We start from the raw sequence: 18851 nt of genomic DNA on the forward strand, positions 1-18851 counted from the left end.
TTTGTACGTTATATAGCTTTCTAAATAGAATGAAGCAACATAAATATAGACTATCTCTTCTAGTACTGTATACTCAATTCTCAGAAGAAATTTCCAGTATAGGATACGCTCAAAAAGTGTTTGTTAACAGAGAGACTGACTACATCAATTAACTGACATTTACATTTATATAATAATAATAATCTTACCAAATACTCATTTACCAAATAACATATCTGCTGTAAAAATAATTTGAAAAAACAAGTTTATTATATTCAATTCTTAGAAATAATTCAATCTGTTTCTCAATTAATGCACAATCTAATTTTTACACTGATTTTTTTACAGTAGCTTCATAGGTCTATTAATACCTTCACTAATCTTTTCATACACACACATGTAATTCTTATGAGTATTCTGCATAATTTTTTTCAAGGGTCTTCTAAGAAAAAATATTCTCATTCCTAAAAATAAAATAAAAGCCTGGTTTGGATCCAAATAGAATTTCATTATGAGTGAGAATGAGTTTGGAGAAAAACTTAATATTTTTGCATCAGTAAAATGACATAAAATGATGGTAAATTTATGTTTTTTATATTGATAAGCTAATATTTTCAAAAATTAGATTATCAACACTTATTCCACCTCATTTGAGTTGTCTATTTCAAACCACATTAACTTCAATTTCTGTCATTCTGACAATGAAAATTGTCACAAAGATGTATCATAAACTATAGTGCAAACGCTTGCCAATAAAAAAGATTTATATCCTAAGTGAAACGCATATATACAAAATTTAATTCTGAGAGGAAATTAAAAAATATATTTGAATCATCTCTATACTATTCCGGAAAGAAATACTGTCTTATTGCAGCTTTAATCAATTGTAATGATTTTTCTATGTTTCATAATATTGATTTCATCATCTGTCATTTTGTGCAAGTATTATATGTTGAAATAATGTAATATTAAGTATTCCAACAGATTTATGGTTAATTTCCTTTAACTACATTATGGTAATATATTTTTCTCTTAATAGTAGAGAATAAATTTTAATTGAAGAGTTGTTAAATGTGAAATTTTTAGTCTACAATAACAGAATGTGAATATGTGGAGGCAAAAATATCTACAACTATTGTTAGAGCTATTTTGTATGGGGTAACTGTGTGAGAGTGTGAGATTTGGTAGGTATGGCTGGAGGGTAGCTATTTTAAGGGAATTATATCACCATGTAAAATGCTGGAACTTAAGAATTATTTTTTTAAATGTCCCCAAATATTATTTAGTACATAATATATACACTTTATACTATAAAATTTAAATGAAAATGGGCAGAAAATGATTTTAAATCTGGTGATTTTGTGTTTGGTAAGATTATTATTACTATTGCCTAACTTCAGCTAGTTCAAAGACAGTACTTTTCCACATTTTCGATATACAAGTGTTTTATTGACAAGATTTTATATGTTAACTAATTCGTGAGGATTTCCTGTTTGTAGGACTTTATTGCCTCATATTTTAATTGGAATATGTTAGGAGAAGATAATCACTATTATTAGCAAATTGAGTGAAAAGGTGTTAGGTAAGTTATTTCAGGCCTTAATTTCAAATAAAGTTGTATATAATCTCAGCTTGAAACCAATACAGACTTCACAATTGTAGCTGTATTTCATAATCTTCTACTGCTTTCACTGGTTGAATTTGCAGTTGAGAAGTTATGTGTGGGAGACATGTATGTGCATGCTCATGTGTGGAGTAATCTTTACATGTATCAAGAAAGAATCAAGTTCTGAACGCAAATGCAAGGTTCCAGAAAAACCCTCTTGCTCTCAGGATGGGGGAATTAGACAGGACTTACTGATGCAGTTATCACAAACCCAGCAGGAGCACTGATCCCTGGCATCCTGCTCTGAACTTCAACTCTGAAAACATGTTATCCGAGACCTGCCCTATAGGGATCCCCCGCGGATCTCCTCAAACTCACAGTTTTTCTATTATAAATGTGACAACCAAAATAATGGAGTCATAACAACTTGTTTCTTCACACCCTGTAGCACTACATAAAGATGCTAGGTGGTCCTGAGTGCTCATATCACCTCGAGATGTGTTAAACAAAACACCATAGCTTCTTATAGTGTCAGACGTGATGTATGAGAAGCAAACTCCAAAGCACCCACACTCACATGTTGTCTGTGACATACATGTGATAAAAAGGTCATTCTGAAGGGCTTTCGAGATTATTCTATCCCATGTACATTTCACAGTGACCATCAGGTGAGTTCATACCAAGGGTATCAATTATAAGAATCTCTTAGTATTAACCAGGAAATGCAGTTTTGTTCAATCATTTATCAAATTTTACAAATCTGGAACAATCCCAAATCCTCCCGGAAACAGTCTGAACTTTAAAAGCTATGATAGAAGTCAAGGAAAAATATTAATTTTATGAACAATTGTTTCCATTTGCTGTGTTCAGTTTCACATGATAACATCACTTAGAATCTGAAAAATGTCTAAGATCAAACGCTTCTATCACCTGCTCTAGGGAGACGGAGATAGAACTCGGGGTCAGAAAATCCGCCCAGTGGTACAACCACAGGCTTCTGTGTGGAGGGCCGCACATACACCCATGATCTTAACAGCATTTTGAGCATTTTGAGTGAGAGCAGCCTAGCGAACGCTTTGCCTTTATCATTTATTTCTAAGACTTGGTCACTTATATTAAACCCACTCTTTTCTGTAATCCAAACTACAGTCTGTTGAGTTGAGAGGGGAAAGGATGCTATATGCAACTAATTGGTGACTTAAAAATTCATTATGTCTGATTCCCAACTGATTTTTCTTACGTTATACCTCCCTAAGGTAAGCTGTTATTTCAGGTAAATAAGGCTACTACCATGGTATTACATTTAGGATTGCCAGATACAAAAGAAGTGAACTTTTAAAGGCCTCTGGAGTTAGAAGAAGAAAGTATAGTGTATTTACGTAAATAGCAATATTAATATATTTAAAAGTTAGCATCTTTTGGGGTGTTATTTTCTCAGAAACTGTAAATAAACTACTGAGAGATGTCCTGGACTTATCTTGGTGGGTAAATATATATTTTTTGTATACACACACACACACACACACATATATACATATATTAAATGTATCCAAAAGCTATATAATAAGAAATATAATAATTCTTATACAATAACCACCAGCCTTATAAGACGATTCATGATTTTTCATAGTTTGCAAACTAGGTAAAATTGCTGTGCTAGATATTAGAGAATAGTCTTAGTTATATTTATAGAAGTGGTTTTATTAAAAAATTAGGACATTTTATGCATATTTTATTATTTACTTTATCAGTCGTTTACTTTGCTATTTTTCTCAAAATGGCATTTTAAAACATCATCCCATAAATAGTAAATTCTCACGTTTGTTAAATGATTTGCTAGTCTAGTGCCTGATTGGCACAATCAGCTTTGTAAAGCAGGTTTTAAGGTACAGGTGGAAAAATTAGTAGTAATATGTTTAGAAATAAAATACTCTCTGTGTAGTAATAATTATTTCACTGTAGCAAAAGCTTCCTCATCAAAATTAAAATTAAACAAAGTTACTTGTGTAGTTAGGAAGGATGGTAAAGGCAGCACCGCCTCCTGAAACAATAGAGTCATCAGGCACGTTGCTGCCCCCGTCTAATTTGATGTGTCAGGCCCTCATCAGCTCTGTTTCACAGTGCTTTGCTCCATAAAAGCAGATTTGTTTAACCACAACCTCTATTTCAGCATGACTGGAGAAGGAAGAATAACGGAGGAGACCAGGCATATCTCACGTGTTGTATTGTGGGTATAAAGTGAATCCATCATTTGCTGGAGAGGCAGAGGAAAAGTGACAGGCTCATTCATGCCTTCGAGACATTTTTGGGTCTATTGAAAATTTTAATCTGTGCACTCTGGTTGAACCTCCGCGCTCCTTAATTTAGTACACACAGCCATGCGCTGGGTCTGCCTGCCTGAGATAGGGCCGGCTGGCTTCTGTAGGACAGCAACCCCCCTGAGGAGTTTTCTTCTCTAAATTCATCCTGCCTTGAACTTTACACACACATATAAGCTCCATTTATGGGAGGATTTCAGAGTTAATTAAACGCTGAATTTGTTTCTTTAGAAATCGCATATGCCTCGGGGTTAAGGAATAGCATTTCAGCAACCACGTTAATTTAGGATTAAGCATACTGTACATTTTCTGAATAAATTTTATTTTTATAAGTATATATTTAGAGAGATGGGGAAATTTTCCCCCTCTGTTACCATAAAAGGTTTTAAAAATAGATTTAAAAAGGACACCATATGCCAGGAGAGGCTGCAAATCAGCAAATTCAAAACCATCCTTTACGTAAAATGCATTGGAAACAGACAAATAAACTGGAATGCTGGAAAAATTGTTGCTTTGCTGCTAAGGCCATGGAACGACTTCCACCGGAGGCTCCCAGCTGTAAGTCCTCTTCACTCTGGATTTGCTCTGTGCACACCATGGTAATAATCTCAGAAGCACAGTAGTTACAAATATTTGGGTCAAAGATGACAGGTCGGATTCTTATTATCAAACTAGCAAGTCAATACTGACATATACTAGTTTTAGTTCCACTAAAGATACTACATATAACAGCAGCCACCTTTGTTCTTAATTTTCCTAGAGGTAGGTCTTTGGCAGAAGATAAAGCGTGAGCAAATAGAGAACAGAACAAGCCGGGGACCTGGTGTTGTCCTCGGTGGATGTGCTTTGAAACACCGTGCTATAAAAACTTTGCAAGTAATTCAGTACCTTGAGTTCATTTTCACTGATATCTTTGCACATCATGTACAAGAAAGTTGTATTTTGGCAAAATGATCAATATCTTAGGTCACAGATTTACAAAATGCCAGAGAATATTCTTTGCATTCAAATTAAGAAAGACACAGAACATGGAAAAAAAAGTGTATTTAAAGATCTCGGACAACCTCGACCTTTTTGTTTATATGTTTAGTTTAAATTATTAATGACGTGTATGTGTTCACTTCAACATGGAATGTTTCTTTCCTTTCCTGTTCTTTTTCTCTGTCTGTAAAGTTTGAAATAAATCAGTAAAGTTTGAAATAAAAATAATTGTTACAGTTTCTGAGGTAGAGAGACAATTAGGTAGCATTTGGCATTTTGTGTAGGTCAGATGAGTGTATGGATTCTTGGAGGTAAAAAGTTCAATTCATGAAGAAGAACAGAGACAACCGAAGGCTACAATGACTACAGTAAAATAAAACAGCCCTAAAGCCCAGACGAGTAAGCCCTCATCCATAAATCTTATTAATCAGGGCTACTTCGAAATACAATGAGCAAGGGAGAAAATTATGTCCTATTTCAGACTTGCCCAGTTTCTTCACCACTTAGAAGAAAGAGAAAAAATAAATAAATTATTAGGACCATGTAAGACAGATAATCGAATCAAGGAACAATGCAACTATTGTCATATGTAGGATAGAAACCATGCATAGTATTTTGAAGAGGCATAACTAGCCTATATTGATATGTCAAAATTTTCCATTTACATATGTGCAGAATTTCTACGGATTGTGTGAAATGATCTCATTTTTAGGGAGACGTAGCTGTATGTCATTTATAGCTGTGATTTATTTTGCTTGACCTATTGAGGTAAAAATAGTGGTTGTTCTGAAAGTATCCCCTGTCTGAATGCATTGTGCAGAGTGTTCATTCTGGAACACTTGCTGTTTCAGTTCTGATTCATTTTAGGAAGAATTCCTTTTCCGGACTTCTATAAACAGACATGGGGAAAGGAAATTAAATAAAGCAAACTAAGATGATCTAATTGTGAGTGAGTCAAAGCCTCATAAAGCATTATAATTTGGATATTTTATCTTAATGTCTGAGAGGAAGTTGCTATTAAACCACTGGCCTTAAGCAAAGCAACACATATGTAACAATGCAAAAGAAGATTAATAAATTGGCCCATTACTTGATAAAAGTTAATTGTTTTAATGAATATTTTTGGCAACTACAACGTAATTTTACAATACTTCAAACTTATAGATGTAGTGAAATTATTTTTTAATGATGTTTAATTTTAATTTTTTTGTTTTTAAATTGTAAAGCAACTTAAAAGTCCTATAAAACTTCAAAACTATATGCATAGAAGGAAAAAAATAATCCTACCTCACAAGGCGTACAGATCCTGACATTCGTGGATGATAGGATCTTTCCTGACCTGTTTGCTGTCACTCAGTGATGACGGACATAGACATTGTTAAATAGATATGGAGAAATACGAAAGTGAAGTTTTTCTGTTTATTTGCATGCGTCTGTTTTTATATTTTCACGAAATAGATCTCTCAAATATTTATCAGGTCAGCAAGTGTCCTTTGGAAAAAGAAATTCTGCTTTTTCTTCATTTTCTGATTCTTCATTTTATACATCAACCACAATTTAGTCCATCAGATTTTGTTGAATATTAAGGTTATTTCCTTTATTCACATATTGAATGCAATCTTAGGTTGTTTATTTTTCTTCAAAAAAAAAAGCAGACCCATGATAATTTTCTTAAACTGTACATTTTATGGTATCTAACACAAATTTTCTTAAGTTTCCAAAAGTATAAGAGAAATAGTTTTCATAGTTTTAAATTGCATTTGTCAACACTTGCAAGACTAACTTTTATAAATAAATTCACATATGGGAATTTTTACTTTATATAATTATCTACTTATATTTTTTTCTTAGTGACGTTAAGATCTTTTATATAATCATTCATATATTACTATTGTTTTGCTTTTTAAATTTTGGGGGAGCTTAAAAGCTTTGTTTGCCTGTTTTTGCTTAAGTATGTTTCAGATGTATGAAATTAGCGTAGTTTAAAAAATAATTTGTGCTCTTGTACAAGGGTTTACGAATCTTCCCTTCAAATCATGGGAACAGGCAATTCATTTATTTAACTATTCTTTTGATTTGATTTGCTTTGTTTTTAACATTAGCTCATATAAACCAGGTATAATACATTTGGACATATGGTGAAAGAGAAGAAATTTTATTGTATTAGTGAAAGGTTACTCCAGAGCTACTTACAAAATATTGTATCTTTTTTATTTTTTCATGATGACATTTTTGGCATATACTCAGATCTATACATTAATATCTACATTTGCACTTTTTTATTAAGTTGTTTCTTTTTTTTTCTATTTGGGAGTACAACTGTGAAATCATTACAGCTCTTTAAAATGTACATTAATGTTTAGTAGAGCAAGTCCTCTCATTATTATTGTTTCTAAAACTCTTAACAAATTTTCTTTCATTAATGTCTTTAAAACCATTTTGTCACACTCTTGTTAATCAGGAAAAACAACTAATAGATACTAGGCTTAGTGCTTTGGTGAAGAAGTAATTTGTACAACAAACCCCTACGACACACGTTTAGTTATGTAACAAGCCTGCACATCCCGCACATGCACGCCCAAAGTTGAAATAAAAGTTAAAATAATCCTTCAAATAATATTGTATTATATACATTTATGTTTCACTTAGGAATATGTTTCAGTTTTAAAACATTTCGTTTATCCAATACAGTTTTATAAAACCTCTCCATATGTACCAAGTTAATTTTTAGATGATATACATATCTAGGGTAGATGGGAGTGAAAGCTTTGTATTTGTATGCTGCTTAGTTATTGTTGCTAGTTTTTGAAAAATCTTGAATATATTTCTATTAGTCTTAATATACATTAATTGTATTCCCTTGGCTTATTTATACAGTAAATAACATTTGCAAAGATAATTTTTAATAAAATGTTGAAATGTTTCCATGGTCTGTTATTTCAGCTAAAAAATAACTACAATAAAAACAGTGACCCATGTGTCCCAAGCACTCCTCTAAGAGCCAGAAAGACAGCTCTAAAATACGACCTCTGCTATTATAAACTTTATAGTCTTACTTTATACCATATTTATTTGTATTTTGATAGTTCCGATTTATTCTTTTATTCTTTGATATATTGTTATATATTACTTTTCAAAGGATGAGCTTTAGTATTTGTAATTTCTTTTTTTCTGTACCTATATCATTAGCATCAATATATGCATTTTTTTTTTTCTAATTTTCATCTTATTGGGGCTACTTTTAGTCTAACTTGTTACCTTGAGTGCCTGGTTTTTTTTAAATCTTTTAAATTGGTTTGACCATAATTAGACTAAGGTTTATTGAGGTGGCATCTAGAGGGTGTTAAATTTTATGCTTTGTATCTTTTTTTTTTCATATCCAGACCCTATCTATAGCCATAGATAGATATGGACATAGGTGATGATAGAGACATAGAATAGACAAATCCGAACTCTGAGAGATGAGAAACTGCAACATCCAGAAGAGAGTAAACAAGGGAAGAAAGTAGCCTTATTCTGTTTTGAGGTCTTTCTTTGAACATTACAGATAATTTCTCTCCTTCCACTGCCTCCTTTTATTTATTTTGGGGTCCCTCAGTTCCGGGCCAAGTTGTTAAAATGAGCAGGTTATGAGATGTTGAGTGAGGAGCCCACACGCCTGTCCTCCAGAGGTCCCGCACTGCCATCCGAGCAGGAGCAGGCGTCTGTCACACTGAAGACCTGCGTGCTACTCTTTGGTTTCAGAATCCTGGTAGAGGAGAGCGTTACTTTAAGAAGCAGACACGTGAGCCTCCAGATGCAGCCAAGCATGAAATCAGCCCGGGTGGATAACCTTGAACAGCGACAAAAGAATAATCTCCTTCCAAGCTGGGCTAGGAATTTGTATTAGTGAATTATGCCAAGTTCGAAGGAGGCAAGTATGGTTGCTTGAAAGTTATGGGAAACAAACAAACAAAAACTAAAGAAATCCAGATCTTTCCAGTTGTAGACAAGTGCTCTATTTCTGGATGACAGGTTTGATTTATTTAAATACATTTCAATGAATTGAAGGTTGGAGTTGAGAGTGTGTCTTACCAGAATAGAGGGGAGGAAATTGCTGATCCCGGGAGCTAAAGCACCTTTTTCACACACGTGGTCGGCCTTTGGCACTTTTGTCACATGCACATTGCCTGCCAGCTCCTCCACCCTCCTCTGGGTGAGGAAACGCTGCTGCCTTGAGTAGGACCTGCATTAATGGGGGGCGGGGGGGGCGGGGGGAGGTGTAAGGTTTTTGCTCAGCGGAGGAGACAGCGCCACCTAGTGAAGCTAAAACTGAAATCTGGTCATGAGGGAGGTGTTGTGTTGGTCTTGCCATTGCTGTGTCATATCATATGTTAAATTTTATGTATTTCCTTTTCCACTTATCAGATATACTTTATATCAGTGCTTTCCTCCTATGAATTAAGATTTTATTTCAAATTTCAAATTATTTTTTAAAAATTGGAAGTCTTTAGAGAGAAATGTTTGGTACCACTAGTTTGTTCTTACTACCAGATGAGTTTGATGTGGGAGGTGGGGGGGGAGTGTTTTCTTTAGATGTGAAGTTAGAATGTGTTCTTGAAAGTTTAGATTCTCATCTAAACTGATTCATATAAACCAATAGTCTAACAAAGAAAATGTGAATTCATGTAAGTGTTTTCATTTAGATATTAACAACAATTATTCTATAATTTGTAAGAATGTGTGCGTGTATGTATCTCTTGGTGTGTGTGTATGTGTATGTGTGTTTGGTGTATTATTAATTCTATTTCTTAACTATTTTAGATGTTTATAAATTAATTTGACTTAGCAAATTCTGGAAGCCGTATTCATAGTTTTTATTTAAATCTAGACACATAAAGTCTTTTTTATTAATTTTCTCATGTCACAGTTTTCCACACTCACTCATTATGTCTAAAACCCAGTAGCTTCTAGAGGTAAATTGCTTTTTAGGAGAATATTCGCTAAATATCTATACTCTATTTTAGTTCCAAAATCTTTTGACCTGGAAATGTGCATGTGCCTGGGAAAAATGAAATCAAAATTAAATTCTCTGTCAAGGAAAATATAAAATTTGAAATCACAAATTACTCATTCCTTTCTAATGACTATTTTGCATCACTATTATTAATGACGTTTTAGAAGGTTTACACACATTCAAAACGTTAGTATCTTTTGATATTAACAAATGAAGGGCACATTTTCGACAATCAAGCTTTGGGTATTTTTTACATTCATTAAATATGTGATTGAAATTTATTTAATAAGCATTCCTGAATGACTAAAATAATTTAAATGCTGCTACTTTTAGAAAGATTAGAAGGCGTGCTGCAGAGGGCTTGGGGTCGTGAGTCTAGAGTATTGGACACACATACTAGTTATTCCACTAATTGATTATGCTACCTTGCAAAATCCTTAATAGGGCTAAGCTATATTAGGGTCAGTTTCCACATGCATAGGTTTTGGTGTTTAGAATAATCTATTTAAAATTCATTTCAAAAATTGTATTGCTGTAATAAATGACAGTTGTTATTGCTAATTCTTCTATTATTATTAATATTGTCAACACATTAATGTTAAAACAGTTGAGAAGTATAGCTAGTAGGCAACATGTAAGTAACTATGTTGGATCAGAAAAGCATACCTTCAGGCAAACATTGTTTTAAACCTGGCATGGCCTGGTGCTAAGCGTGAGGCAAGAGATTTCAATCAGCAGCTTCTTCCACTCTTTTCTTGAGGATTCTATAAACAAGTCGCAGGGAGAAGATATATTCACCATAGATTTTAAAATGCACATGAACAAGGATAGACAAGATAACTGAAAAGCAGTCAAAATGTACGCATATGCAAAGCCAGGTGACAGTTTTTATTATTAGAGTTTAAAGAACCCATTTGGAAGAGATTAATGGTTCACCATCACTGTGTCTCATTTGGCTCTGTTCTTTGACTAAGTTTTTACTTTTAGAAAATGAAATGATATTTCTGAATACATTTCATCTTAAGAATATTAACAAAGGACCCAGTCATTAACGAAAGCAGGCAAGGCAATTCCCAAAGGCAGACTCACCTCATATCCTCGGTCTGATGCTAGGTGCAGAAAATGGCATTCTTCAATTTCCCAAAATGAGAAAATCATCCTTTTATTAATTAATTTGTATCTCTAATTTTTTTAAATTTAGTAAACACAAAACTTGAAATACTTGTTAATACAAGTGGCTTAAGATGGAAATTCTTTGCACCATTTACATTTTAGTAAAATTTATGCAGAAAACACCCCAAATGCCCTCGCTGTGTAAGGCCAAGTTAGTTTCTAGTCTCTCCACTCACCTTAAAAATGAACATTTGTAGTGGCACCTCCAGTAAATTGGCTTCTATTCCACAGCTACGGCCTTGGGTTTTTCTCCTTTGTATGTTCCTTGCCCCTCCGTTTGCTGCCCCTAAAAGTTTGACCCTCTTTGTTTTCCACCCTATATCAATGCCCTTGAACTTGCTCCAGATCACCTGGTACAGTGGAGAAATAAACGGGCCGGTAATCATTCCAGTTTCAACCCTTACCCACCAGTGCGCTTTCTTCAGAGCCTCCAATCTCTGCCTCAGAGAGATGTCCTATTGTAAGTTTTACTTAGAGAATTGCTAACCTCACTAAGCCTATTAAAAATGACTAGAAGTTTTTGCATGCAATATTCTGTTGAAATAATATGAAAAATTATGTTTTGTTTCTCATTTAGTCAAAGTAGAATTGTTTCCAGGAAAATGGTTTATTCTCCATCTGATTCCACCATGGCTATCACCAGGAATATGGCAGCACCTTTGTTCCAGAGAAAGGAGGAGTCCTGTAAGGAAGAGGCAGAAGGGAAAGCTGGAGGCTCTGATCAGAAGCCACAGGTGGTGGTGACAGGCAAAAAGAGTCCATGAGAAGCGGGGCACATGGTGTAAGTGACAGTGGTGATTGGGACACCAGCTAAATCTGGTTTGTAAGGATTTTCTGATGAGTCTGTGACCCTTCAGCAACCTTCTAGGAAGACCATTTCTGATCTTCAACCTTGGCATAGCGCTGAATTCTTGAGTCAGTGACTCAATCCACAATAGCTGTAGTGCCACTCTCTGCTAAAGACGTTCCTCCCCGTCAGAATGGGAAAAAACAGGACATAAGGCAGGGAGCTACCTCTGCTTCTCTTGCTAGAGTGGGATGTGCTTTGGCCTCTGTCAGGCCTCTGAGCCTAACCCAAGCCAAGCCATCGCATCCCCTGTGACTTGCACGTATACGCCCAGATGGCCTGAAGTAACTGAAGAATCACAAAAGAAGTGAATATGCCCTGCCCCACCTTAACCGATGATATTCCACCACAAAAGAAGTGTAAATGGCCGGTCCTTGCCTTAAGTGATGACATTACCTTGTGAAAGTCCTTTTCCTGGCTCAACCTGGCTCACCCTGGCTCAAAAAGCGCCCCCACTGAGCACCTTGCGACCCCCACTCCTGCCCGCCAGAGAACAAACCCCCTTTGACTGTAATTTTCCTTTACCTAGACAAATCCTATAAAATGGCCCCACCCTTATCTCCCTTCGCTGTTTCTCATTTCGGACTCAGCCCCCCTGCACCCAGGTGAAATAAACAGCTTTATTGCTCACACAAAGCCTGTTTGGTGGTCTCTTCACACGGACGCGCATGAAAGCCTCCCCATATGGAGAGAGAGCACCCCACTTGGAAGGGGTAAGGATTTTTCCATGGAAACAATATTGACACAGGGAAAGGGGATCCATACTCCATGGAAAGCTACTCTATGTTCAATATGTATTAGATTGGCTTTTATGGATTTGCCTCAGAAGCTAACCACATTTCTGACACTCCTTCTCTAGGAAAAGGTCAAGTTCAGGGCAATGAGTTAATAAGCCAACTACTGGAACATGGTGTATTTATATGGAACTGGAGTGAATCTCTTCATTGTGTGTGTGTACGGTAAGGCATGAGCCTCACCAACAGCACTCCTCAGCCAAACCTCGGAAGCCAGAATTCCAGCAGAGCTTGAGGATTATGATGTTGTCCTTCAGAGAACAAAACAAAACAAAACAAACAAACAAAAAACATTCATCTTTATTTTAGGTGTATTATGCTTCTATAGATAACAAATTAAACTAAGTATTTTTTCTGTTTCACATACAAAACCTAACTGGTGGGTTTGTTTTTCATGCTTCATTACTTGAGTCTAGCTAAGTGGTTAAGGGCATGTAAAGTTCATTTCCAGCCCACAGTTGTTTAAGCATTTATTTCCTTGTCAGTGTTACTATGTCAGCAAGTATGTGTGGGTGGTAAGGAAGGCCCTGGGAATACTAACCATTTACCGATTAAATAAAAAGCTGCAAAAATAATGTAAATAAGGAAAGGAGCCATCAGCTAATCCCAACATTCTAGGTTAAAAAAATCAAAGGTTTGTAAGTAAAAACATGCCAGAATTGCATATATTTTTTAGCAGATTTCTCACAACCTGAAGATAAACATTGCCCACAGTGAGAGTTAATGGTACTCAATGCCTTATCTTTTAATGTGCTTTAATCTGGTGTGTTGTCCTCAGTGAAAGGAATAAAAAGGCTAGGTTATCAAGAGAGGAAACACAGACCCTTATGCCTAGCTGCCTTTTACATGAATAGTTGCAAGCGGCATCTCGAGTTCTTGGACTCCGAGGAGTGGATTGTTTGTTGTCTTTGGCATACAAAAATGGGTAAACCAGTCTCCAAACAGCGATTCTTAAAAACTGGAGCAAGAGATGTATCCACTAAAGGGGAATGCGGATGTTTTTGTAAGTACGTTCCTCTACTCCCTCCTGATGTATCCCCCACATCCCGGGTAACATTGTGACCTGTTTTCTAGTAAGCATAACTTTAAAAGTAGACTATGATTTATAAAATCACCTCTCCAGGTGAAGGTTTAAGATGGATGAAACAGGTTCCTTTGATCTTAATGAAATCCTTAATGGTAAAGCCAACTCAATTATGTGTTTCTGTTAGACTGTTTTTCTGCATTCATTCATATTTTCTGAAAAAAAGCAGAACAATATGGGAAGTATATTAATCACGTTACTGCTTTGGCTGGAATAACTTATTAAACAGTATCATAGTTTCCTGGAAGATTTACTAAGCCTCTTCAATTACTTAACTCTTGTAGAATAATTTACGTGCTGGCAGAGCAGATTAAAAAAAAAAACATGAATTAGGTCATTAACTAAGACTATTTCAGAAGCACCTGGATGAAGATAATGTTTTCATCCCCTCAATTCATCATGAAATACTGTTTTCTATGTGTCAACCTGTTTTTTAAAAAATGCCTCTACAAATTATTGTTTCACTAAATCTTTTGCATCATCAATACTGTTGATCAATGGCAAAGATTTATTAATTAATAAATTAATTTTAAGTAAGTAAATATTTTAACATTAATGTGCTTGTTTGTGGTGTCAGTGTTCAATTCCAATTTGCTGATAGGTCAGGCAGCAGTCAAAATTGTATAATTTCTTTTTTTTAGTGGCTGCAATTCCTTTTTAGCATTTTGCCTCTTTCTCTAAATATTCTAAGCACAACTTGTATATACTGCTCACAGAGAAACCCATAGATCAATCTCTCGAAAGTGCATTTGAACAAAGGGCTTAAACACTCAAATTATTAAATTGCAGGCTTTCCTATTGATATAAAAGAGATATTATTTTTGCTTAAACCTAATAGTCAATGGATTATGAAATTTAATACCATTAAATGTACCACCTGGGAAAAAAAGTTGATAATCTATGATGTATGCTCAGGAATAATTCTATACAGCATATATATTGGTCACAGTAGCTTTTGGAAACTTTGAAATGTATTGAATATATTCCAAGTGAGTTGTCTTGTTCTTTTTTTTTTTTTTTTTTCTTCTCTACATGGCTTTCAGCTGATAGGCAGCCATTTTATGCCTATCCCAGTTGGCAAATATAACACAACTTGATCTCCTTCCATACTTAGAAACAATGAAGCCCTTTGTTTTTGCCTTTCAAGACGATAAATGGAATTGCAGTCATTCCTCCAGTGGCTAATACCTGCCAGCAGATCCTGAAAGATGCCATTGATTTCTAGATGTATCCTGATTTCAAGGTTAGTAAGTTCGGAGAAAATGTGTTTCCTAGAATAGATAAAATATAGTATATGATGGTAGATATCATTCCTAAAACTGTCTAATTTGTCTACTCAAAAGAATGAACTGCCCAGCACTCCCATCCATGTATGGTTATCAATCCTAAAACTATAATGGCATTTGTGAAACATTCACCAAGAAGAGATGGGGAGTGGAGGCATGGGTATGCTATGGAAACTGTGTCTTTATTACTGATTTTCCTCTATTAAAATTTTCAATAATCAGGCCAGATGGGATGGCTCAAGTCTGTAATCCCAATATTTTAGCAGGCTAAGGCAGGAGGATCACATGAGGCCAGGAGTTCAAGACCAGCCTGAGCAACATAATGAGACTCCTTTTCCATAAAAAATTCAATAAAAAATTAGCTGGGTGCAGTTGTGTGAGCCTGTAATCCCAGCTACTTGGGAGGCCAAGGAGGGAGGATTGCTAGAGCCCAGGAATTTGAGGCTGTAGTGAGATGTGATTGCACCACTTCCCTCTAGCCTGGGTAACAGAGAAAGACCCAGTCCCTAAAAAAAAGAAAAAAAGAAAAAAATCAATAATTAGTTATTAACATATTTCATTTACTTTCATTTTTACAAATAAATTATATGTTTGTAAATAAACAAATATTTGTTCTCAGTTCAAACCAGTTGATAAAGAAGACAAGCGTATGTGAAATAAAATCAGAATCATGCAAAACAATACATTAAAATAGCTTAATTTCATATATTGTGATGTGTGAGTATCACAAGATGATGATTATTGCCACTTTATAGGCTTCAGTTTGAAATGTAATTTTTTTAGAACAGTTTGCAGCAGTTTCTCCTTGATCTTTTGCTTTTTTTTTCTTTTTTAGACAGAGTTTTGGCTGTTGTCACCTAGACTGGAGTGCAATGGTACGATCTCGGCTCACTGAAACCTCTGTCTCCCGGGTTCAAGCGATTCTCCTGCCTCAGCCTCCCGAGTAGCTGGGACTACAGTTGCTTGCTACCATGCCTGGCTAATTTTTGTATTTTTAGTAGGATGGGGTTTCACCATGTTGGCCTGGCAGGTCTCAAACTCCTGACCTCAGGTAATCTGCCTGCCTCGACCTCCCAAAGTGCTGGGATTACAGGTGTGAGCCACCATGCCTGGCCTAAAATTTTGAACATGCTCTTAGCAAGGGACAAATGGCCCAACAAATAAACTGAAAAATAGAATGTACAGGCATGGCTATCTAAGGGTAGCTTTTCTTTTTACCTTACATTTCATTCAAAACTATTAAAATAAGGACATATTTTATAAATTACTAAACATATGCATTTATGGAAACAGCCATATACACCAAGACACCATATGAAGAAATACGTAGCCTTTTACACTTTTGCTGCTAATATGTAACACCTCTAGATGTTTATACCTACTCACCTAAATTTAAAAAAAAAAATTGTTTTTCTCATTACGTTTTTCTGATAAAAATTTTATCTCACATGTTATCCCTAAAATTTCGACTTCTTTGTTTAAAATTCAGTGCAGATTTCTTCAAAAGTGTGGCTACCCGACATAAACAGCCTCTACCCAGATTGCATTTGAAGTGCTGAAAAATAATATGTATATGGGCTTTGGTGCTTGGAAGAACTGATTCCTCTTTCTAGCAATGACCTTAGCTCGCATACGTTTTCTATTCTGTAAAATAAAGGCAATAAAATAGGAATATTGTGCTGTTTCTCTGAGCTGATATGCTACACAAAGCTCACGGTGCATGGCTTTTTTTGTTTGTTTGTTTGTTTGTTTGAGACCGAGTCTCGCTCTGTTGCCCAGGCTGGAGTCAAATTGTCATTATAATTGTTTTGGTTATGACTTCTAAAATGATAACTATTATTTATAACTGTTATAATTAGATAACAATTTGAAAATGTTTATAATAACATTGTTAATTCAAAAAAGTGATTGTTATAGAACCATACTGCAGGTTTCCAACTAAAAAAAACTCTGCATAATGAGAAAATAGTAAATAAAATGTTCTGTAAGTGGCATATTGCCAATGAACATTTTTTAAATCTTTAATAAAATATACACAAATATAATGTCTTAAAAGAGATTGTAAAATTATTTGTCACCAATAGTTGATGACTCATAAACAAGGTGTGGAAATTTATTGAAGTATTTATCCAAATAATGCTAAATGACCTGGATCCTGAAAACAGACTCAACATGGCATATTTTGAAAAAGAGCCAATATTTAGTATGAATCTGCTATGACTTTGGAGGACTACTGCACAGAATTATCTCCTAGGACAGAGTACAAAATTGCTCCCCGAAATGCCAAGATTATTTGGTCATTACTCAAAAAGAATGTAAAACTTTATTCTGAGCATTTTGATTGAATAAAATATGAAAATGTGAACACTTTTATGTTTTTTCAATAAGAGAGAGGCAGAAAGAAAATGGTATTTAGCCTTGTGTCCTATTCTTTCTTTTTAGGACAGTGGATTAAATATTTGAAATGGGTAGAAGGGAGAGCCATTGTTTTAATACATTTGTTTCACCATGACAAGGTTTGTCTTGAGACTGGAAATTAGGGAGAAAATATTAATAGTGGATTTTGTAAAAGACTAAGTGTCAGCACCAAGGACAAAGGAGAATCAAAATAACGCAAGTAAGTCTAAGTGTGTTTGGTACATTACAAGGATGTTAATACCATGGATATTAATTTAGCAAGATTCTAATTTTAATTTGGGAAGAGTGGATAGTTGTGAAGATTCTACTTTTATTTTGAATATAGGTTTCAACAGATTATCAAAAAGAAGATAGATATTTCTTGGTCAGTCACACATATATTCACTTTTACATTTTTGACACAAAAATACACTGCCGACCCTTCCCATAATATGTACCCACAGTTTCTGTGAAAAATACACCATAAATATTTAATTATGTAGGCCCTGATGCAACCCATATAAGGAGCGAAAATCTAGGAAAATTCCCTATAACAAATTATAGAATGTTGTATTGATTGCATTATCGCCGTATAAACCTTCTCTTCCTACCAAACATCTAAGATTTAGTTTTTATTCTTATAGGTAAAGCCAGTTATTTATGTGTATATATATATATAAATATTATATATGTATATATTATATGTACGTATATATATTATGTATATATATGCATATAGAAAGACAAAGATACAGATTTTTTTGTTTATGTAAAAGTGATTTAAAATTTTCAAACGGCAGCAACTCAAATGCTCATAGGATTTGCTCTGTTAGAAATCAAATAAACTCATAGCTTTTCCTTGTGCTACAGAGATGTAATAGACATCAGATCATATCATGTTAGAATGACCACATCATTCAAGAGGCAAGTACGTGACTGAGGGTCTAACAATCTTGCTGGAAATTATATAACGAGAGTGTCATGGGGGCCAGACCTAGATCTTCTGGTTTTCAAATTAAATATCTGCTTCATACAGGCAAAAATGTTAATCCATTTGTATGTTTATTCCTAAAAATGAAAGTAATATATCCCTTTGCTTTTTGTGTCGTTAAAACATAAAGGTAATTTAAGATAATGCTTTGTCACTTTTGAAATCAAAAGCCTTTTAAAAGTGTTTTGTATTATGCTTACCAAAAAATGTTAAAAATGCATATGATTTTGAGAATAAATTTTAATCTCATGCTATCTTGAAAACTACCACACCCCATAATGAATTTGAACTTTACTTTAAAGAAAATAATTGTTTTATTGCAGCACGTCAGGACATACAAGAACTGACATTTAGCAGCACAAGGTTTAAAGTCCCTTTGTAACTATATTAAGTTCCATG

Source organism: Nomascus leucogenys, chromosome 5 (assembly GCF_006542625.1).
Source record: "Nomascus leucogenys isolate Asia chromosome 5, Asia_NLE_v1, whole genome shotgun sequence".
NCBI classification, from domain to species: Eukaryota; Metazoa; Chordata; class Mammalia; order Primates; family Hylobatidae; genus Nomascus; species Nomascus leucogenys.